Genomic DNA, 24,145 nt, shown 5'->3' with positions numbered 1-24,145 from the left:
TCTTAACAGTTGTCCAACAAATAAACAATGACACCACATGCATGTTTTGCAACCAAATGGTGCCTCTCTCCTCCAGGAGGAGTTTGGAAATGTATGGGAGCATTTTGGGTTGTCCCAGTGTGGAGATCGCTAATCAGCATTTAGTGGGAGGGGCGAAACAGACCTCCAAACTGCCAATAGCACCTACACAGAAACACTAAACTATGGGCTGATTCAAAAGGAAAACCTTTCATGGTAAAGTTAAACCACCTGTTAACATGCCTTAATTTATAACTTCCTATTCATTGATAGTCTGCTTAAAATACCTTAGAAGATACATTGATCCCTTTCTATAAAACACCACTTACCTAGCATTTTCAAATACACACACATACTCACACAGACACACACATATCCCCCACATTTTAGATATACAGTTAATACTTTCATCCCCTGATGTAACCAAAGCACTTCTCCTCCACTGCCTACCTGGCTTATTTTTTAACTCAATAAATGCATAGTAACCAAAGCACCTCTCCTCCACTGCCTACCTGGCTCATTTTTTAACTCAATAAATGCATAGCACATTTGCACATAGTATAATGTTAGAAGTAGATGTACCGCTGGAAAAAAATTCTGTTTCAGCATCAAGAATATAGTTTGAAATTTCTAGTTCCAAGAATCACTCATGTCAATAGGAAATTTTAGATTGCCTTGGTTCATTGCCTAAGCTTCCCAAGGGCACTATGCTAAAGTTTATACCATGTCTGTCTTAAAAAATTGATGAAAAATGGAAATCTAACATGAATTAATTTATAAATAAAATGATATATAATTCCACATCCAAAGAGTGAAAAAGATGTAACCTGTAGACAGATTCAAATATGTACAAGAGCAAAATTGTAAGTAGGAGGTACTCAGTCAAAACTGTAGTACTCCTAAGCAGAATCAAGTTCAAAAGAAGACTTACTGCTTAGGGATGGGTAAACTACATGGAGACCTTTGGCAAAGGTTTACTTTGGCATTCCAGTTGGCCAATGGTATTATCTCATGAGTTGTGGAAATAATCACAAAATCAGATTTTTGAAGCCCTAAAGTTTCTTTTTAGGTTGCAAAAACTAATGTACATGAGGCTTCTAAGACCAATATACCAAAAAAATAAAAATGAGTATTTTGTGCCAAGTTTTAAAAGCTGAATTGCACTATCTAGTTCTCAACATTCAGTTAGATCCTGAGTACTGTTTCTTTAGATTTTATCTAGTCCCTGCAAGGTATACCAAAAGAGAAAAAGATCCAGGACTTCTGAGACAGAACCCTGAGACTCACTCTTCAGCATAATTTGAGACTCACTTGTTGCCAAAGAGCTGTGATTGACAACCTGAGCACTTTCAGTTCACCTTGTTGTTCATTGTCTCCTCCAGATGAACTGTAAATTGAACAGCTCTACCCAAGATTACAGATAAGACACAGCCCACTACTGCCAATTTCTTTGAAGCTGTTCTACTAGAAAAAGTTCATCAACAGTGCTGAATCTTCAGGGAGAAGTTCGCCAAAAAAAAAAAAAAGCTGAATCAAAGACTACTGTGCACTTCAAAAAAAACGCCCTTTTCTCTAGATGTGACTGTGGGTTAGTACTGCGTAGGTAATCAGCAGGAATACATCAGCAGTCAGAAACTGTGGCAGTTACTCCAGACTCAGCCAAATCACTTTACCTGTTTCTAGTTCCAGGTTCCCATCTATATAAAGAATAGCATTTTCATTCACTGTCTTTCAAAGAACTGTGAGAACAAAATAGACATGAAAGTGATCCCTCCCTGTAACTATATTTCAATAAAAGATATTCTGAAATAGATGACCTTACAAAACGATAAATTTGAAAAGCCAAAACAAATTTTTGCAAAAGAGCCTCCGATATGTACTTCAGGACTGCCTCGAGGGTAGTTACAACTACCCTGTGAAAGGTGCAGATAGAATCTAATCATTCTTTCCCTTCCCCAACTCCTGAACCCTCGAAAAGTGAGCACAGTTAAACGTTCTCCATAAGTCCTCAGTGGAGAGAGAAGGTATCCTGCAGTGGATTACAACAATGTTTCCCTGAGCGGGTCTCCCTTCATTCACTTTTGCCACCCTCCATTATTCCCAAAAAAAAGCCACAACCTGTCTCAATCTTCACTGGCTTCCCTCTGTTTTTAGAATAAAAGCTCTGCTTGGCCTGACCCCAGCTTTCTCCACCTGCCTCTCTCCCTCCCCGTGTCAGCCACACTAGCCTTTCAAAAACGCTGAAAAGCTTTTTTCCTCTTCACATTTCAAGGCCTTGACATACGCTGTTGCTTCAGCCTGAAATGTTCCTTTTTCGTTTTTCACAGACAGGGTCTAGCTCTGTTTCCCAGGAGGGAGTGCAGTGGCATGATCATAGCTCACTGCAGCCTCGAACTACTGAGCTCAAATGATCCTCTTGCCTCAGCCTTCTGAGCAGCTAGGACTACAGGCACACACCACTCTCAGCTAGTAATTTTCTTATTTTTTGTAGAGACGGAGGTCGCACTATGTTGCCGAGACTGGTCCTGAACTCCTGGCCTCAAGCAATCCTCCCACCTCAGCCTCCCAAAATGTTGGGATTACAGTCATGAGCCACCCTGCCAGGCCTGGAATGTTCTTTTCATTCACACCTTCACATTCCTTTTTCAGTCTCTTTTCAGATCTCAGGTCAAAAGTCTCAGAGGGAGAGGGTATGAAAAAATAAATAAAACTGTTTTAATTTTTAAAAAGTCATATTCTTAGCAATGCCTTTTTTAAAATCTTCCATAATACACATGCCCCTAGTACACTCTTTCATACCACTGTCATTCCTTCAAAGCACATTTCACGCTTGCTTGATTTTTAAAATCCATCCCCTATGCTTGCCTGTAAGCTCTATAAAGACAATTTTCTAAACCCTACCATCAGCACCGTACCTGCATATAGCATGTATTCAATACACATTATTTGCATGAATAAGTAAATGACTACCATTCCAAAGTCCTCGTTACCTGACTCCCAACTTTCTTTCCCACTTCTCCACAGTGCAATCCACTAGAAAAGCCAGACTTCTGACTCCCCAAGAAGCATTCCCTATCCCCATCTTCAGGCTTTCAAATACTGTGGCTTTCCCCGCCTGTAAAATTACTCCCATTTCTCTCAACCTGTTCAAATCCTAAGGGCTTGCCAAGGCTCAAGTTTTCTTTCCTCCAGAATATTTTCCCATAGTGCCAGTTTACACGTGTCGTTGCTCCACACTTTCTAAGCACTTGTCGTTGCTCCACACTTTCTAAGCACTTCGCATTCTCTTTTTGGTAATTATATATAAACTGCATCGTATTTTAACGTGACCTGTGTGTGACTTTTCTCTCTAACATTAGTGCGAACTCCTAAGGATAGACGGTTTACATCCCACCGCTCCATTCCCAGAGAGGTGCTAAATATTGGGCTCTCACTGAAGCACGTGATTTTTCCCTAACATACCAGAACTTTCCTCTGAAAAGAGTACTAGCTTCCCCCATACTCCTGTTTCTCAAGTGATTCAATATGCCTTACGTGACTCTCACCGAGTTATCTTCTAGGGTTTTGTTTTGTTTTTTTGCCTACCCTCCCACATTCTACTAAAAAATAGTGGGGTTCTCTGGATTCCTCTTCTTTCCCATTCCTAGAGGGACTTTGTGTACTCTGTGAGGGCTCCCTGCCTACAGTGAGGGGCTACTAGGCCTTTAAACTGTCATCCCACCACCCTCGAGCCCCCGACACCCGCGCACCCCCCCACCCACACACACCCAGTGAAGGCACTTGAGCTAGCTGTGACCTCACACACACCACTCCATAGCCTCACCTGGACCTCTCTGTCACTTCATCCCCCTCAATCAGGCGGCGTGCATTCCTACCCAAGAAGAAAGGTGCCAGATCGCTGTATCTCTCCTTTCCGCCTGTCATTAACTACCCACGAGAGCTTTCTCTTTTTCCCTCCTTCTCTTACTTAGAGACGGAACCTAGGCCCCAGACGGTGAATTGGCGCCGAGAAAGCAGACACAGCCACCCAGCCAGCTCCAGCCCCAACGCCACGGTCTCTGTCCCCGCACCCACCCCCGTCCTTCCCAGACGGCGACCGCAGCGCAACCTTCGGCCTGACCAGGACTCCCCATCCGGGGAGAGCCATCGCTCACTGACCCAGGCAGGTGTCAAACGAGGAAGTGACAGCAGTAACAGGTACGGAGGCTGGCGGCCTGGCGGACGCTATCGGCTCAGCGATCCATCCCCTCCGGACCTAAGCTCCGGCCTCAAGGGTTCCTCTACCCCAGCGCCCACAGAACAAGTCACGTGCCAGCCCAGCAGTCAGCTGACCGCGGCGCGCGCCGCTCCGCCTACGCGCGCGCCATTGCGCAGCCGCAGCCGCTGCCACTGCCGGGCCTTGGGAGAGAGGCGGGACTAAGAGGCTACAGGGCGGCAAGGGGACCCCAGCGTCGGGGCTGGTTGCGGTTGTTCCAGGATGGGTGGGGTTTTCCGCTTCTTCCAGTGTCGCAGGCGGCGTTTTGTCCACCACCTCTAAACGTCACCGCCACCATGCCTAACGGCTCTCCACTTCAGGTTTCTGCGGGTCAGAAATTGTCTCCAGCCCCCAAAAAGGGCTTCTCCACTTGCGGTTTTCTTCGTCAGCCTGGTTTTCTTCCTAATATCCTGGCTAGTAGTTCATTTCAGCAGATTCACATTTTCCTTGAAGTCCACTTAGACTTAATTTCATAAATGGTCTATGGAGCATTTATTGTGCGCCAAGCACTGCGCTCATTCTTAGGATTGCCTACTGGGAAGAATCACTCCTTGCCACGAAAGCTCCTCATAAATAGTTGAAACCACGTTAGATAATGGGAAACCAAAGGAGGTTTTAGGACAGAGGCGTAGACAGGGGAAATCATGTCCTTTGGAGAAAAATAGGTATCAAGCTCCTCGGAACCCTGCATATTTCATTAGCTTTGGAAGATAGTAATGTAATTTAGAACACAGAGTTTTAGAAGCAGTAGAAATTTTGAGATTTTCTAATTTAATCCTTTTAGATCTACAGATGAGGAAAGTGAAGAATCAGAGGGCACGGTGTTGTTTAGCACAAGGGAATAGACACTAGGTGTTGAATCCAGGCTCTCCTACTTACTAGTTGTGTGACCTTACACCTCTGAACTTCAGCCTATTCACCTGCAAAGTGGTGGTAATAATAAATACCTTACAGAGGTACTGTAAGGATTAAATGAAGCATGCGGTTAGCACAGTGCCTGGTACATAGGAAACAACCAGTAAACGGTCGTCATTATTACTATATATTATAGGACCCAGGTTTTCTGACCTATCTTATACCTTTTCTGCTGTGTCCCCCTACAGAAATTCACCACAGAATTTCTTAGAGCCTCAGTATTAGGTCGGACAGAAAGTAACAACCACCAGACTATCCCCAACCTGATGCTTTCACCAGTTTTGGATGAAGTTCACGCAATTGCAATAACCAGTTCTGTAAGATGGCTTCACAAACTTGTCAGAATTCCAGAGGCTTTTATCTGCCATCACAAAATGAGCCTAAAGGCAATTTTTTGTTGTTGTTGTTAGATATATGCTTGAACTATCTTGATTTCTTCGTGCTTGTGTGTGGTCCTGAAGCAGACTTTTTGTCTTGGATTTTTGTTTTGTTTTGTTTTGTTTTTTTGTTTGAGACGGAGTCTCACTCTTTTGCCCAGGCTGGAGTGCAGTGGCACGATCTCGACTCACTGCAAGCTCCACCTCCCATGTTCACGCCATTCTCCTGCCTCAGCCTCCCGAGTACCTGGGACTACAGGTGCCTGCCACCACGCCTGGCTAATTTTATTTTTGTATTTTTAGTAGAGATGGGGTTTCACCCTGTTAGCCGGGATGGTCTCGATCTCCTGACCTCGTGATCCACCCGCCTCGGCCTCCCAAAGTGCTGGGATTTGTCTTGGATTCTTAGTTTCTAAACTGAACTATACCTCGCAGCACTTTCCAATGTTTTTGGGTTTTTTTTAGTTTCGGGGTTTTTTTGAGATGGAGTCTTGCTTTGTCGCCCGGGTTGCAGAGCAGTGGTGCAATCTCAGCTTACTGCAACGTCCACCTCCCAGGTTCAAGTGATTCTTGTGCCTCGCCCTCCTGAATAGCTAGGACTACAGGCGTGCACCACCACACCCAACTAATTTTTGTATTTTTAGTAGAGACGGGTTTTTCCCATGTTGGCCAAGCTGGTCTCCAAGTCCTGAGATCGAGTAATCTGCCCACTTGGGCCTCCCAAAGTGCTGGGATTACAGGGGTGAGCCATCATGCCTGGGCTCCAGTGTTTTAATTACCATGTTATACTTGGGAGGCAGTATAACAGAGTGCTCAATAAATGTTAGCTCTAATTTTTATGAAGTTTAATGTATCTCACTTAAAAATTTAGCAAGCATAGCTGGGCATGGTGGTGCATGCCTATAGTCCCAGCTACTCGGGAGGTTGAGATGGGAGGACCCCTTGAGCCCGGGAGTCTGAGGCTGCAGTGAGCTACAATTGCGCCATGTGCTCCAGCCTGGGCAACAAAGCAAGACCCCATCTCAAAAAATCAAGTAAGAATCTAGCAAAGATGTTTAATATAAGCAGGGCATGGTTGCTCTCCAGTGGCTTCTAATAGTAAAGTAATATGTTTTTACAGAGAAGCAACTCACTTTTTTAATACTGTACTATGCATATAAGCATACTAGATATCCATGGGCATGCCACACCTTTTCCTCCATTTCCACCTATCTAAACACTACTCATCTGGAAATATCTAAGTTTAAGCACTCCTAAGATGCATACAAGAAGATTTATTTTTTTCTTACAACTTTTTCAAGGGAAAAAAATTATTTTTTATTCCATACATACATGTATACTGAAAACCAAGCAAAGAGCCAGGCATGGTGGCTCACACTTGTAATCCCAGCACTTTGGGAGGCTGAGGTGGGCAGATCACTTGAGGCCAGGAGTTTGATACCTGCCTAACCAACATGGTGAAACCCCATCTCTACTAAAAATACAAAAATTACCTGAGTGTGGTGGCACATGCCTGTAATCCCAGCTACTTGGGAGGCTGAGGCAGGAGAATCGCTTGAGCCTGGGAGCGAGAGGCTGCAGTGAGCCCAAGATAGTGCCACTGCCCTCCAGCCTGAGTCACAGAGCATGACTCTGTCTCAAAAAAAAAAAAAAAAAAAAAACAAAGGATGGAGTTTCATCTTTAAAAACTAAAGGGGCATTTTGGACAACACATTTTTGCCCATGGAACCTGGACAATATTTATCCAACATGGTAGGGAACTTCTCACTCTGAATTATAAAAAGGACAGTTAGATATCAACTGTTATAGAAATGAAAAGATAGATAATTTTTGTCTCTAAAAGAACCATTGGGTTAAAAGATTTTTTTGAAAGAAAAGAAAAAGAGATAGAAAATTTTAACAAACTCTTTAAACTATTTTATTTATTTATTTATTTGAGACAGAGTCTCACTCTGTTGCCCAGGCTGGAACGCAATGGCGCAATCTCTGCTCACTACAACCTCCACCTCCCAGGTTCAAGCTATTCTCCTGTCTCAGCCTCCCAAGTAGCTGGGATTACAGGCATCCACCACCATGCCTGGCTAATTTTTTGTATTGTTATTTATTTATTTATTTTTGGAGAGATGAGGTTTCACCATGTTGGCTAGGCTGGTTTTGAACTCCTGACTTCAAGTAATCCGCCCATCTTGGCCTCCCAAAGTGCTAGGGTTACAGGTGTGAGCCACCGCGCCTGGCCCAAACTATTTTCTTAAAGAGACTTCTTCCACTTCCAGAGATCATGAATAGCCTCCTAGTCAGTCATCCAGAAGGAATTATTCACATAATTGATGTACTTAGCTTTGGGAAGAGAACAACTTTTTCTATACTTGCTTGCATTTTTGCTTTTAATGTCTTCCACAAAACTAGGTCCTTTTGGTGTTTTAAGAGGTTTTTTCCCCCTGTTTTTGAAGGATTCTTGACCTTTTGGTCTTAATCTTGATAGTTCTGAGTCTTTTTTATTTTGGTTTGATTTTTGTGCATTTTTTGGATGGAGTATCTTGTATAGATCACTAGAGCTTTTTCTTCAGCTTTCCCCTTATCAAAATCTTCTTCCTTTTCATCATCATCATCGTGATTTTCATCAGCAAGAAGTTTTATTTTTTTCTTGTGGAAATGCACCCACTTCCAGGGGCAGATCACTTTCCAGATATACTAAAGAGTCTCACATCTCCCTCCTCTTCATCTCCTGCTTTGCGTCTTCCTTCATACCTATTAAGTGCTGTGTACTCATATGCCCAGGCCCTGAAACACACTGAGTGTTAAGGCCACAGGCGATGTTGTTTCAAGGTCCCCAAGATAAATCATTGACTGTACATAATTTTTAAAGTTGCTAGTATTACTTTAATTGGACTGCCTTCATAGTTCGTTACTTCTGCTTCAACCATATACAATCCATCCTTTCTACCAGCCCCTAAACTGACCATTCTTAAAGATAACTTGTGTTCATTTTCATCATTATCCACCTTAAAGTGATAATCTTTGTTGACCTCTAGTTCACAACCAAAAAAGATAGTTCTGGAGCCTCAGGAGGCTGATGTCCATGTCCATCAAATCTTCCATGGGTGGCGGCAAGCACTTAGGTAGGAGAGAAGCCAGACAGAGGTAAATGACCACACTCCAGAGAACAGCTGTGCAGGATGGAATCATACTAGTAATAAATTATTTTGTTTTTTGATTACTGTTTTCTTTTTTTAATTTTTAAAATATTTTTTAACTTTTAAGTTCAGGGGTACATGTGCAGGTTTGTTACATAGGTAAACTTGTGTCACGAAGGTTTATTGTGCAGATTATTTAATCACCCAGGTATTAAGCCTAGTACCCATTAGTTAAACAAAGTGGAGAAAGTATCAGGGGTACATGTGCAGGTTTGTTACGTAGCTAAACTTGTGTCATGGAGGTTTGTTGTACAGATTATTTCATCACCCAGGTATTAAGCCTATTACCCATTAGTTAAACAAAGTGGAGAAAGTATTTGAAACAAATAGGGCAACAGGATTCAGAACTCTTTTTCACTCTGGTATAATAATCAAGATATCTTGAAAGTTGTTCCTGGCGTTTCCCTTAGGAAACTAAGTGTCCTCGTTTAAGAAAATACCTTGATAAACTAATATCTTCCACTAGGGTGGAAGACAAACTGAGAGTATAGGTAAATGGAGGCAAAGACCAAAGAAATAACTAAGTTAGTTTCCACTGAAAAGCAACAGAAATTGGGGAATGAAGAGATGGGAGGCAGGCATAGGGAAGAGAAGGAAAGAAAGAGAAAAGAGAAAGACAAATGACAAAGGACTTACAAAAAGAGGAGTGTTTAGAACTCAATTTGAGCTTCCTTCAGTTGCTGTGATTTAAATCCTTTGCCATCTTCCCAGAGCTTTAATAAAGTCTAAGCTCTAATGCCTTTGTGCAAAATATTTTTTTGTAGAAATATATGCTATCCAGGTTACAATATACAGAGAACTTGAACAAATTGATAAAAATAATACTAAGGGCCGAGCATGGTGGCTCATGCCTGTAATCCCAACACTTTGGGAGGCCAAGGTAGATGGATCACTTGAGGCCAGGAGTTTAAGACCAGCCAGGCCAACATGACGAAACCTTGTCTCTACTAAAAAATACAAAATTATCCAGGTATGGTGGTGTATGCCTGTAATCCCAGCTACTCAGGAGGCTGAGGGATGAGAAGCGCTTGAAGCTGGGAGGCAGAGGTTGCAATGAGCCAAGATGGCGACACTGCACTCCAGCCTGGGTGACAGAACGAGACTCTGTCTCTAAAAAAAAGAACAATACTAAGACCATCCGAAAGCCAAATGAGCAAAAAGCACAAAACAGTTGAGAAAATAAGAAGTGCCACTGGCTATAACATATGGGAAATATTCACTCTGATTAGTGCTCAAAAATATAAATAAGAACAATACAAATTTGTATAAACATAAATATTAAAATAGAAATCAGAATTCATATTAGCAAAGATAGAAATATACACATAATAATTGATTCTGGTGAGGGTGTGGTAAGATAGACTCTTTTTTTTTTTTTTTTTTTTTTTTGAGACAGAGTCTTGCTCTGTCGCCCAGGCTGGAGTGCAGTGGCCGGATCTCAGCTCACTGCAAGCTCCGCCTCCGGGTTTACGCCATTCTCCTGCCTCAGCCTCCTGAGTAGCTGGGACCACAGGTGCCCGCCACCTCACCCGGCTAGTTTTTTTGTATTTTTTAGTAGAGACGGGGTTTCACCGTATTAGCCAGGATGGTCTTGATCTCCTGACCTCGTGATCCGCCCGTCTCAGCCTCCCAAAGTGCTGGGGTTACAGGCTTGAGCCACCGCGCCCGGCGTAGACTCTTAAACTGATAGTAGAAATGTAAATTGGTACAACTCTTTAGTCAGTGATTAACAGTATAAATGAGAAGCCTTTAAAATGTTTGTTCTGTTTGACTGTCATTAGAATGAAAATAATGCAAAAGATAGAAAAGTATTTATGCAAAATATGTTTATTACATCATTATTTATGTTCATTTTCATCATCAACAAACATAAAGATTTCATTAAGAACTAAGGCCCTGTGACGGTGAAGTGTTGAAAATGGTATGAGGTTTATATCTTGAATTTTTGGAGTTCATTGCTCAAGGTTAATGAATAGAATATACTAGGACATGATTCTTAACCTGAGGACATTTGGCAATGTCTGGAGACATTTTTGGTTGTCACAACCTAGGGGTAGGGATGCTACTAGTACCTAGTGGGTAAAGGCCAGGGATGATGGTAAACATCCTAAAATGTACAGGACAGACCCCAAACAGAATTATCGAATCCAAAATGTCAACCGCGCTGAGGCTGAGAAACTTGGTACTTGACTTATAACACTCTCAGATTCCCAAATTCATGACTTACTGCATAATGTATAATACCCTCAATTTTTTAATCTGTAAGGTGAGACAATAATATCTCCCTCTATTGTTATGAGAATAAAATTGAATCATATAATAAATTATAGTTGCTTTGCCACTTTGAGATGTCAGCTAGGTTTGATGCAGGGCAGGCAAGCCCCAAAGTGGAGCTTAGTCCATGAGGGTTCTTGGCTTTTCCCAGGAAAGAATTCAAGGGCAAGCCAGAGGTAGAAGAAAACAGCTTTATTGAGGAGGCAGTGTTACAGTTTGGTGATTGCTCCTGTAGAGTGAGGCTACCCAGTAGGCAGAGTAGGGCAGTTTTGGTCATATTTATACCCACTTTTAATGGCATTCAGATTAAGGAACGGTTTATGAGGAAATTTCTAGGGAAGGGGTAGTAACTTTTGGGTCATTAGGTCATTGCCATGGAGGTGGCAACTCCCGGCTGTTCCCATGGCAGCTGTAAATTGACATGGCACACTGGTAGGTGTGTCTGATTAAAAGCTGCTTTTGCCCCTGCCCTGGTCTAGCTAGTCCTCCATCCGATTTGGAGCCCTACCTCTGGAGTCGAGTCCCGCCTCCCACCTCAGGTTCACTCACTAGCTAAGAGATCTGCTCCTGAATGCCAGCCTCATAGTGAATTTCTGACTCGACACAGTCACACGTTTCTATAGATCATGTCCCTTGCTGAGAAGACTAGGAACAGAAATTGTCATAGCAATAAATGTCAAGTATTTAGTGAATACCAGCCTTTTTTGTTTTGTCTTGTTTTGTCTTGTTTTGTTTTGTTTTGGAAATAGAGTCTCGCTCTGTTACCCAGGCTGGAGTGCAGTGGCAAGATCTTGGCTCAGTGCAACCTCCGCCTGCCTGGTTTAAGTGGTGAATACCAGCTTTTTAAACTATGTTTTTCTTTATTCTTGTTATAACAATTAATACTTATTAACTGTTTAATAATTGGAAAGTATAGACAAGCAAAAAGAAGATATAAACATCACCCATTATTCTACCATTCAGGAAAAATCACTTGGGTACATCCTTCTAGAATATTTCTTTCTTTTATGGGGGGGGAGGGATGGAGTCTCATTCTGTGGCCCAGGCTGGAGTGCAGTGGCACGATCTCGGCTCACTGCAACCTCCACCTCCCGGGTTCAAGCAATTCTCCTGTCTCAGCCTCCCGAGTAGCTGAGATTATAGGCACATGCCACCACACCCGGCTAATTTTGCATTTTTAGTAGAGACAGGGTTTCACCATATTGATCAGGCTGGTCTCGAACTCCTGACCTCAGGTGATCCACCCACCTCGACCTCCCAAGGTGCTGGGATTACTGTGTGAGCCACCGCAGCTGGCCTCTTCTAGAATATTTCTATTCATGTTCATGCACTTATGCAACCTGCACCATGGGCTCAGTAAGTTAGTAAGTGGCAGGTATGAATTCTAAACCAAGGGTCTCTGGCCCCTTGGGCCATGCTTTAGCATGAACCCATGTCCTCTGCGGTGTGAAGCCTCTTCTCACTTCTTTCTTTTTTTTTTTCTTTATTTTTTGTATTTTTAGTAGAGATGGGGTTTCACCATATTGGCCAGGCTGGTTTCAAGCTCCTGGCCTCAAGTGATTCACCCACCTTGGCCTCCCAAAGTGCTGGGATTACAGGCATGAGCCACTGTGCCTGGCCTCCTTTTTTTTTTTCTTTTTCTTTTTCTTATTTATTCGTTTATTTTATTGTCTCTTGGACATACTCCTTTTATACTCCGAATTCTTGTGGCACTTATTGGCATTTAGCTAATTCCACTTGCATTATATTTTATCAGCCTTACCAAGACGGCCTTGTACCAGAGAGTCTTGAATATGCATTGCACCTAGTAAGCATTCAGTAAGGGTAGCTGAACAGATTTCACAATCAAATGGAAGAGCAGATTTCAAACATTTTATGACAGAGGATGGGGAAGGGAAGAGGTACTGTGTTGTCTGAGTAGTTAAAACCGTCACTTCCTTTCCTCTGGTCCCTCACAGTCTTGGTCCTTGAACTAATAGAAATCCCTTTTTTTTTTTTTTTTTTTTTGAGACGGAGTCTCGCTCTGCCGCCCATACTGGAGTGCAGTGGCGCGATCTCGGTTCACTGCAAGCTCTGCCTCCCGGGTTCACGCCATTCTCCTGCCTCAGCCTCCCGAGAAACTGGGGCTGCAGGTGCCCGCCACCACTCCCGGCTAATTTTTTGTATTTTTAGTAGAGATGTGGTTTCACCGTGTTAGCCAGATGGTCTCAATCTCCTGACCTAGTGATCCACCCGCCTCAGCCTCCCAAAGTGCTGGGATTACAGGAGTGAGCCACCATGCCCAGCAGAAAACATCATTTTTGTCATTACCTCCTTAGAAATGGTATGAAATCTTAGGAGCAGCAAATGTTCATAGAAATAGGAATATATTTTCTTAAAAAACTGGTTCTGCTCTCCCGCCTTCATTTCAGGATTTTGTTCCGTTTATTACTACTTTTTACTTTGCTTACATGACACAGTGGGAAAGATTTTGAACAGTTCTTAGTACTGTGCTATACTAAGAAGTAGTCACCTCTGGCCGGGCGCGGTGGCTCAAGCCTGTAATCCCAGCACTTTGGGAGGCCGAGACGGGCGGATCACGAGGTCAGGAGATCGAGACCATCCTGGCTAATATGGTGAAACCCTGTCTCTACTTAAAAATACAAAAAACTAGCCGGGCGACGAGGCGGGCGCCTGTAGTCCCAGCTACTCGGGAGGCTGAGGCAGGAGAATGGCGTAAACCCGGGAGGCGGAGCTTGCAGTGAGCTGAGATCCGGCCACTGCACTCCAGCCTGGGTGGCAGAGCAAGACTCCGTCTCAAACAAACAAACAAACAAACAAAAAAAAAGAAGTAGTCACCTCTGGACTAAATCTGATTTTCATCTTATTTACACCACGTAGTCTAAAAGTGACAGAACTGGAAGTTAGTATTTAGTAGTTATAATGCACCAATCTGATTAGAAAAAAGAAAAGAAAAAAAAAAAAAACTGGCAGGGCAAGATGGTTCACAAAGTGCTGTAATCCCAGCACTTTGGGAGAACAAAATGGGAAGGTTGAGCCCAACACTTTGAGACCAGTCTGGGAAACATAGCAAGACCTCGTCTCTAATAAAAGTTAAAAAATTAGCCAGACACAGTGGTGCACACCTGTAGTTTCAGCTATTGCAGAGGCTGAAGCAGTAGGATCACTTGAGCCCAGGAGGTGGGGGCTGCAGTGAGCTATGATTGTACCGCTGCACTGCAGCCTGGGTGACAGGGTAAGACCTTGTCTCTAGAAAAACAACACAAAACACCAATGCACCATATTTAATGGTTATAAGCAGCATCCCTGTAGTCCCCTATGTGTTGTTACACCTAATTCGTGAATGTACAAACATATGTCTTTCAAAATAGTTAACGATACATAGGGCAACTGATTTACTAAAGGGGAGGGTGTGGTTAAAAAGTTATCAACAGGAGGCCAGGCTTGATGGCTCATGCCTGTAATCCCAGCACTTTGGGAGGCTGAGGCAGGCTGATCACTTGAGCTCAGGAGTTCAAGATCAGCCTGTGCAACGTGGTGAAACAATGTGTTTACAAAAAAGTATAAAAATTAACCTTGTGTAGTGGCAGGCAGGCACCGATAGTCCCAGCAACTTGAGGGCTGAGGTGGGGGCATCCCTGGAGCCCAGGAGGTTGAGGCTGTAGTGAGCCGTGTTCCTGCCAGTGCACTCCAGCCTGGGTGACAAGGTGAGAGCCTATCTTGAAAAAAAAAAAAAAAAAAAATTACCAACAGAAATAATGAATACTAGTCTTAAGCACACTTTGAGAACAACAACCCCAGCATCTGGGAAGTAACACCTTAGACCTTAGCCAGTGCTGGGGAGAGAGACCTTAACGACCATTGTCTTTCGAAATCATCACCGGAGCTTTCTTCAGGAAGGAAAACATCTTAGTGTGATTCTCCTGAACTTGCACCTTAGGAGAAGCACCCTAAATTTAACTCACTGCTGGGTCAGCCATGTCCTGCCAGATGGCTGTGACCGCAGTTTCACCATCACTCCTCTTTTTTTTTTTTTTTTTTTTTTTTTTGAGACGGAGTCTCGCTCTGCCACCCAGGCTGGAGTGCAGTGGCCAGATCTCAGCTCACTGCAAGCTCCGCCTCCCGGGTTTACGCCATTCTCCTGCCTCAGCCTCCCGAGTAGCTGGGACTACAGGCGCCCGCCTCATCGCCCGGCTAGTTTTTTTTTGTATTTTTAAGTAGAGACAGGGTTTCACTGTATTAGCCAGGATGGTCTCGATCTCCTGACCTCGTGATCCACCCGTCTCGGCCTCCCAAAGTGCTGGGATTACAGGCTTGAGCCACCGCGCCCGGCTATCACTCCTCTTAATCTTACCAAAACAGCAGGGGATGGCTCCAGCTCCTGCACCTCCCATACAAATCACCTGTCAATACCTCCAGATGTCTTCCTCAGCCTCATTCCTATTGCCATTGCTCAGTCATTCCATGGGGTTGATAATGTCACCCTGCTGGCGACATGAACAAACCGGAGCGACTGGGCTGACTGCCCTCAGGCAGTTCCTCCATAAATAAGGACTAGATTCAGTTGTGTAAAGTGACCTTAGAACTTTTGATTTAACAGCTGACCCTGAGGTCACGTTGGTGTTACTGTCAATCTATGCCCATCCAATGGTATAAGTCTCATTTGGGGGATCCCAACAATTGCAAACAACACTTTCTTTTTTTTAATTTTAATTTTAAATTGTTTTAGAGATGGGGTCTCACTCTGTCAGCCAGGCTGGAGTGCACTGGTGCCATCATAGCTCACTGTAGCCTCGAACTCCTGTGCTCAAGGGGTCCTCTCCCCTGAGCCACCTGAATAGCCATGGTGTGCACCACCACATCCGGCTGATTTTTTTTTTCTTTGGTAGAGATGGAGTCTCACTATGTTGCCCGGGCTGGTCTCAAACTCCTGACCTCAAGCAATCCTCCCACCTCAGCTTCCCAAAGTGCTGGAATTACAGGCATGAGCCACCGTGCCCGGCCCTGTAAACAACACTTTGTCCCCAGAGCTGCCATGTACATCCCAGGACTGTATGGAAGGCAGGCATTATCTTTACTCTTTCCCCAAAATATAGTGACTTATACCTTATAAGTCATAATAAAAAAACCTTCAAGTGTACATCACTAGTAGATCACATAGCCCTCAGATGACTGTGGAGATTTCTCCAAATTGAAGCTTCCTTTGATTACCTGGAGGAACTCCCCAAAGCTATAACAGGTGGCCAGGTGTTGTGGCTCATGTCTTTTTTACATGTCTGTAAAAAAAGAACTATTAAACACTTTTTTGTTTTGTTTTATTTTGTTTTTTGAGACAGAGTCTTGCTATGTCACCCAGGCTGGAGTGCAATGGAGCAATCTCGGCTCACTGCAACCTCCACCTCCCGGGTTCAAGCGATTCTCCCGCCTTAGCCTCCTGAGTAGCTGGGATTACAGGCATGTACCACCATGCCCAGCTAATTTTTATACTTTTAGTAGAGATGGGGTTTCACCATGTTGGTCAGGCCGGTCTCAAACTCCTAACCTTGTGATCTGCCTACCTCGGCCTCCCAAAGTGCTGGGATTACAGGCGTGAGCCCACTGCACCTGGCCAAACACTATGTTTTGGATCTTAGCAATCACTTTACAAATATCAGAAGGTAAACTCGTAGGTCTTTAATTTGATGATTCATTAAATGATTTTGGGAATGGGGAACCAATACCTGTTTACCCTAACCACACCCGGCAGCTACCTTCCCTAACACTAATGGAGGTTGTACTGAAATTCTTGTTAAATCTGCAGTCCATGAAAACACTGAATCCAAGTTTTGGAGGTTGTGGCCTGGGTATCTGCATTGTCACAGGACCTCATGAAATTTGATGAGTCATTGCACTAGAACTTCTTGAGCAGTCATTCTTCTGAACCTCTGCGGCATAGCTGTGTTACTCACTTAGCACCCAAGGTGTAATATTAGTATGTGTTCATTCATTCAGTGAATATTTTTAGGTGCCTACTGTGTGTTTAGAACCTTACTAAACATTCTGTTGCCATTTTTTGGTGTGTCTACCCGCAACTAGATTAAAAGCCTCTTTCAAATAGGGATCCTAAGTAAACATGTCTTTGTAGTCCTAGAAACTGATAAGCAATGTACCTTCCACCCAGGGTCCCACCCAGAGTCCAATTCCCTCTTCTTCCTTTCTAACAGAACCACAGTTTTGTTCAGGGACCCATCTGTTTAGCCAAGTGTGTCAGAGGAAACTGTCAGGAATGGTTCTAATGTTTGAAGGTAATGCCATTTCTCTTGCCAATGATTGCTTCGGGTATTTGCATGTGATCTAATTCTGGCAGATGAGGCATAAGGGGAAATCTGCTGGAAAGCTTCCGTGGAGTTCTCTTGCTCTTAAGAGAGACCTACAGGACGAGGTGGTCTTTCCTTTGCCTCAAAATAATCATGCTTCAGTTGCAATCTGGAAATGCTACAGCCATCTTGCTACCTCCCTGAGAATGAAGCTTCCCCTGGGGATGGCTTCCACTGGAGAAATGGAAAAAAACATGAGTCCTTAATTACCCTCCCCCTCACTGCTTTTTTTTTTTTTTCTTTTTTTTTTTTTTTGAGACAGTGTCTCACTCTGTTGCTCAGGCTGGAGTGCAGTGGCATGATCTCAGCTCACTGCAGCCTCCTCCTCTGGGGCTCAAGTGATACTTCCATCCCAGCCTCCTGAGTAGCTGGGACTACAGGTGCTCACCACTATGCCCAGTTAATTTGTAAATTTTTGTAGAGATAAGATCTCACTATATTGCCCAGGCTGGTCTTGAACTCCTGCGCTCAAGTGATCTTCCTGCCTTGGCCTCCCAAACTGCTGCGATTACAGACATGAGCCACAGCACCTGACCAAGACTATATTTCTGTATTTGCATCCAAGGTATCCTAACTGAGGGTCAGTAAATATCGGTTCCAGATGATGCTGACAATGATGTGAAAAATAAAATGACAGAATTGCCATCTTCAAGGATGTTGCTACTGACCATGATTAAGATTTATTTGTGCCAGGCGTGGTGGCTCACGCCTGTAATCCCAGCACTTTGGGAGGCCAAGGTGGGTGGATCATCTGAGGTCAGGAGTTCAAGACCAGCCTGGCAAATATGGTGAAACCCTGTCTCTACTAAAAATATAAAAACTAGCCAGACATGGTGGTGGGCGCCTGTAATCCCACCTACTCGGGAGGCTGAGGCAGGAGAATTGCTTGAACCCAGGAGACGGAGGTTTCAGTGAGTCAACACGGTGCCACTGCACTCCAGCCTCAGCAACAGAGTGAGACTCCATCTAAAAAAAAAAAAAAGATTTATTCGTGAGGTTTTGAGTAAAGTTATCAACCAAGACTTACAATCTTGACTTCACAAAGCTACCCTCTTTCTCTAAGCCTCGGAACACTTTGTGATATGGTGATACACTAAGAAATACATATTTGGTCTTCATCTCTGGTTCCTGGCATTGAACTCTTAAAACCCTTGTAAATTTCTGAAGGATAGGTATAAGAAGAGCATCTTCATCATTCACAGTAAGCTCCTTTCAATCATACCTGAGTTTATGCCAAAGAGATGACTGGTGGCTGGGGCTCCTAGGTAACTTCAGGTTGGGGGTGAATCAGCAGAAAGACTAAGTGATTAGGTTGCAACTTTCAGCCCCACCCCTAGCCCCAACCTCTGGGGAGGGAGAGGGGCTAGAGATTAAGTTAATCACCAATGTCCAATGCTTTAATCAATCATACCCTAATACACCTCCATAAAAACCCTAAGTGGGGTTTGTGGGTCCAGAAAGCTTCTGGGTTGGTGAATATATCCATGTGCTGGGAGGGTGGCACACCCCGAACTCCACAGGGACAGAAGCATCTATGCTCAGAACCCTTCCCAACCTTACCCTATATACCTCTTCATCTGGTTGTTCATATCTTTTATAATATCCTTTATAACAAATCAGCAGTAGTAAGTAACATGTCCTCCTGAGTTCTGTGAGACTTTCCAGCAAATTATCCAATCCAAAGGGGAGTTGTGGGAACCCCCGACTTTATAAGTGGTTGGCTATGTAAACCAAAAATAAAATTCAAAGCCCCTCAACCATCTGAATGGACCCCTCCTCTCCGCCAAGGGCATTCCAATGTTAACCTGAAAAACTAGTTCAGGCCATGATGCAAAGGGGGAGTTGGACTGGCCTTATTATACCATCCTCCCTTTTGGAATTCAGGCACAGTTGACCAGCATTGACATTAAAACAGATCTTAAGACAGACAAAACAGACTCTTTGTAGCAATAAGACATCAAATTTCAGCCTATGGTATAGCAGGCCTGAAAGAAATTGAAGTATTTTACCCCCAAAATTATATTTTTTGCCATACTTTGAAATGGCCCTATAAAGCTGTCTCTTGTGAGGAAAAATCTACATTTTGTAGAGAATCCCCATTCCTTCTTTTTCCTGATCCAGGAGAGAATCAACTCTGATAAGAAACATTTATGATCTATTCTGTCTGAAGCCTGCTACCTAGAGGCTTCCTCTGCATAGTGGGAATATCAGTTTCTATAACCCCTATCCTAACTCAGACATTCCCTTCTGTTGATTCTAGGTGTTTAGACAATAACTTAACTCTTTCAACCAATCGAAAATCAGGAAATCTTTTAATCTACCTATAACCTGGAACCCCTCCCCACTTCCCCCCAACTTCAAGTTGTCCTGTCTTTCCAGACTGAACCAATGTACATCTTGCATGTATTGATGGATGTCTTATGTCTCCCTAAAATGTGTAAAACCAAGCTATAGCCCGATCACCTTGGGCACATGTTCTCAAGATCTCCTGGGGCTGTGTCACAGGCCACTGGTCACTCACATTTGGCTCAGAATAAATCTCTTCCAATATTTTACAGAGTTTGACTCTTCTCATTGACAGAAGTATAAGTGGCCCAGACTTTTGATTGGCATCTGAAGTGAGGGAAGTCTTTAGGAATGAGTCCTTAACCTGTGGGGCCTGTGCTAACTCCTGGTAATTAGTATCATAATTTAATTAAATGGTAGGACATCCAGTTGGCATCTGGAGAGTTGAAGAATTGGTTGGTGTTAGGGGAATAAACCACACACACATTTGGTGTCAGAATTAGTGTGGTGTTATAAACACGTATCATAGAAGTAATGCCTTCTGATATATCATCCAGAAGCAGGGAGATAAGGAGAACAGGAGTGCCCCCCACAGATGTCTACTGCCCCAAGCTTTTCTCTTCATTTTTTTTTTTTTTTTTTTTTTTGAGACGGAGTCTTGCTCTGCCGCCCAGGCTGGAGTGCAGTGGCGGATCTCAGCTCACTGCAAGCTCCGCCTCCCGGTTCACGCCATTCTCCTGTCTCAGCCTCCCGAGTAGCTGGGACTACAGGCGCCCGCCCCGTCGCCCGGCTAGTTTTTTTGTATTTTTAGTAGAGACGGGGTTTCACCGTATTAGCCAGGATGGTCCTCGATCTCCTGACCTCGTGATCCGCCCGTCTGGGCCTCCCAAAGTGCTGGGATTACAGGCTTGAGCCACCGCGCCCGGCCTTCTCTTCATTTTTGATCACTCCCCATCCCCTGGCTTTAATCTACCTCCTCTCTTGACTTATGTGATGCTACTTTCTATGTCACTTCTCTTCCCACATATCAAACCTCTCCTCCTTCTCCTGCAATGGCTCCCTTCCTCCTCTACCCACAAAAAATGAGTCTTTCCACACAATAGATTCTCCATTCTTCTGTTCTCCTAGAGTTTACACTATTTACCCATCCTCCACTTGCAATTGCTTAGTAGACAGTCTCACTGAGATGATCCACTCTAATCAGAATCAATGTGTTCAAAGTCAGGTTACCAATTTATATCTAAAAATCATCTCCCTTTTCTGGAAATGATACTACTATACTTTCAAGATTAAGACCTTTATACCCTCTTTAACTTATCCATCTTCCTCATAATTTTCACCTGACGTCAAGTCCTAACAAGTCCTCTTTCTTAATTTCTTTCACACATATCCCTTCCTTTCTGTTTTTATAGCCTATATCCTGGTTCAGCCCCTGACTCTAACACTTTTAACCTGAAATAACTGCAATATCACTAAAACATATTCCTCTCTTTGTTCTCCTCCTACCCCAATCCTTCCTGCATACTCCAGAACAGCTCCCCCTTCAGAAACGGTTTTTTTTTTTTTTTTTTGAGATGGAGTTTTGCTCTTGTTGCCCAGACTGGAGTGCAATGGCACGATCTCAGCTCACTGCAACCTCTGCCTCCCGGGTTCAGGTGATTCTCCCACCTTAGCCTCCTGAGTAGCTGGGATTACAGGTATGCACCACCACACCTGGCTTTTTTTTTTTTTTTTTTAAGTAGAGATGGGGTTTCTACATGTTGGTTAGGCTGATCTCAAACTCCCGACCTCAGGTGATCTGCCTGCCTCAGCCTCCCAAAGTGCTGGGATTACAGGCATGAGCCACCGCACCCAGCCGTTTCAGAAACTTTAATGTGCGTTCCCATTGTCTTTAAATTCATGTCCAAGCTCCCTGGCCTACCAAGCCTCCAAAATTAGACCCAAAGTAATCTTGTTAGGCATGACTCCAAATAAGCCTGCTGTATACAAACTTCATTTCAGACAAGATACTTTACTCCTAACCACCCACATACCCCTTAGAGCCTCTTTCCTTCAGCTTTGGGTTTATATAAGGTCACTCTTTGCCTCCTTTTACCTCCATCTACTAAAATTGAACCTGTTTTCCAAGACCCAAGTCAAAATCTGAAATTTTCCCATCACCTCATATGGAAGTTATTTATAAAAATAATAATGATGATTAAAAACAATAGTTACCATTCTTTGGGCATTTGCTCTGTGCCAGCCAGGGTAAAATCCCATTCTAGAAAATATGGAAGAATCAATGAGCCTATGTACATAAAGGGCTGAGCCCAGACCCTGGGGCATGTGGAATGTGCCCCAAAAAATTGGCTAAATTGTCACCAATTGCGCCATTGAAATGTCACAATGACATCTGACATTTGCTAGCAGTCAAAATGCCACATCTTGTCCACCTGAAAGAGAATGAGCACCAAGGAAGTGGTTTGGGAGAGGCAGCCAACTAATTCCTTCCAGCATCACCTGGCACGACTTTCTGAGCCTTAGGCAAATAAAAATATCTTTGTTCCAAATTATATCTATCGGCTGGTGGTATTGCTTGTCTTTTACATTTCTATTATGTATGTCTCTTATGTATCCCTTCACTTCCCTGTTCTGGCAGCAAAATGCAGAACTCAGACAGCATTAGGAAAAAGAGAAGTTCTTTCCAATGTGATACATAGTACACAGTCATGTGGGAGACTCAAGAGAAAGCTCTTTCCTGGTGGGCAGAGGCGCTCCATAAATTCTCATTCCCTCTGAAATCAACAGCAAAGTTTCCCCCTAGTGCGGAATTTGTTCTTGCTGTTTCTCAAACCAAAATGCAATTTAAGAGAGGGTTATTACATAGGAATGTTAAATACGTGGCTTTCATGCTAAATCTGTGACAATCTTTTCCCACATTCCAGTGCCGGGAAATTAGCAATTTAAATCTCTCTTTGAACTGTATTATGGATTCACTCCTCAGAGCTTCTAAAAAATAAAAAATAAAAATAAAAAACTGAATTCATTTATACTGTTAGAATATTGTGATTTACATAAGTATTAATAAATAAGTAAATACCTTACATTTATAAAACAGGGATGGGAAGTGTAGTAAGAGCTCAGACCTATTTTAAAAGATTCATCTAGTCCAAGGAAAGCCCCATCCTAGGGCTTTGAAAAATATGGCAGCATACATTCATGAATGACACAGGAATTAAAATTCCTGGGGGTGGAAGGTCCACCTGCCCCAGTAGGGGGCTGGATTATAACCCCGCAGGGGTTGCAATCATCATTTCTTGGAAATTCAGATACAAATTAGCATGTCAAGGGCAGCTGAGGTTTTCCCTGCATTTTCTTGTATCCCAACATTCTCATAAAAACAAGATCCTCTACTTAGGCTTTATCCCCAAATCACCCGGATGCTTGTTGAAAATACAGATTCCCACACTTTACATCCAGTTTCACCTATTCTATTTGTGCCCCCCAGGCCATCCCACCCTCATCACCATTATCTTGTTTTGAAATCTTCAGCTGCTCCAGAGGACCTCAGTGGACCAGGCCCCCTTTCCCTTTGATATACCAACTTGATGCTCCAGTTCTTGACTGGTCCATTCCCTCCCCTTCAGTTTATTCTTCCCCCTGTGTCCCAAGAATACTCTTATCCTCTTGGGGAGCTTACCTGGCTATGGTCACCAGTCTGTCAATAAATGCTTACAAAGCCCTTCAGTGGCCAAGTGCGGTGGCTCACGCCTGTAATCCCAGCACTTTGGGAGGCCAAGGCAGGCAGATCACCTGAGGTCGGGAGTTCGAGACCAGCCCGACCAACATGGAGAAACCCCATCTCTACTAAAAATACAAAGTTAGCTGGGCGTGGTGGTGCCTGCCTGTAATCTCAGCTCTTCGGGAGGCTGAGGCAGAGAATTCCTTGCACCTGGGAGGCGAAGATTGCAGTGAGCCAAGATGCACTCCAGCCTGGGCAACAAGAGCAAAACTCTGTCTCAAAAAAACCAAACAACAACAACAACAAAAAAACCTTTCAGTGGTCTAATCCCATGAGGGATACAGAAAATCACTATTTATCTTGCCCTGGTGATCAGAAAGCTTGGAAATAATTTACTTACTCCGTGGCCACAGATGTCAGTGATAGACATTTTGGAAAGTTACTTAGCTGCAGCCTCACTGTGTGCCAAGGCTGCATGCAGCCCAGCTCACTGTCTAATTGAGTACCCTCAACACACACCCACAGTCCTTAACTATCCTTTAGAGAGATTATTTTCCATGTTTTACAAAGGAACTTAGATATAAGAGACTCAATAACATGTCCAAAGTCACAATGAGTCAGTAGCAGATCCAGGATTTTAACCAAGGTTCTCTGATACCCAGATCCACACAGTAAGTGCTCAAGAAGGGGTGGTTGTCAGAAAGGGAAATGCTCATACACTGTTGGTGGGAATGTAAAGTAGTACAGCT

General features: G+C 43.6%; 1 protein-coding gene across 2 annotated transcripts in view; it reads right to left on the bottom strand.

Moving 5' to 3' along the window:
- The window catches only part of ATP6V1C1 (ATPase H+ transporting V1 subunit C1), a 91,373-nt gene that overhangs the window by 48,681 nt on the left and 18,547 nt on the right, over positions 1-24,145 (bottom strand). The window contains exon 1 of one of the 2 annotated variants that reach the window (XM_033202862.1): positions 4,177-4,379. The exons of the other annotated variant lie outside the window; for it this stretch is intronic. The gene's annotated coding sequence lies outside the window, so the exon portion shown is untranslated. Of the gene's footprint in view, positions 1-4,176; positions 4,380-24,145 lie in introns of those variants that run through there. 2 annotated transcript variants of the gene reach the window in all.

This window comes from Trachypithecus francoisi, unplaced genomic scaffold (genome assembly GCF_009764315.1).
Source record: "Trachypithecus francoisi isolate TF-2019V2 unplaced genomic scaffold, Tfra_2.0 Lachesis_group7, whole genome shotgun sequence".
Lineage (NCBI taxonomy): Eukaryota > Metazoa > Chordata > Mammalia > Primates > Cercopithecidae > Trachypithecus > Trachypithecus francoisi.
Note: the sequence above shows the minus strand (reverse complement) of the source record. Positions and strands in the feature narration are given on the sequence as shown.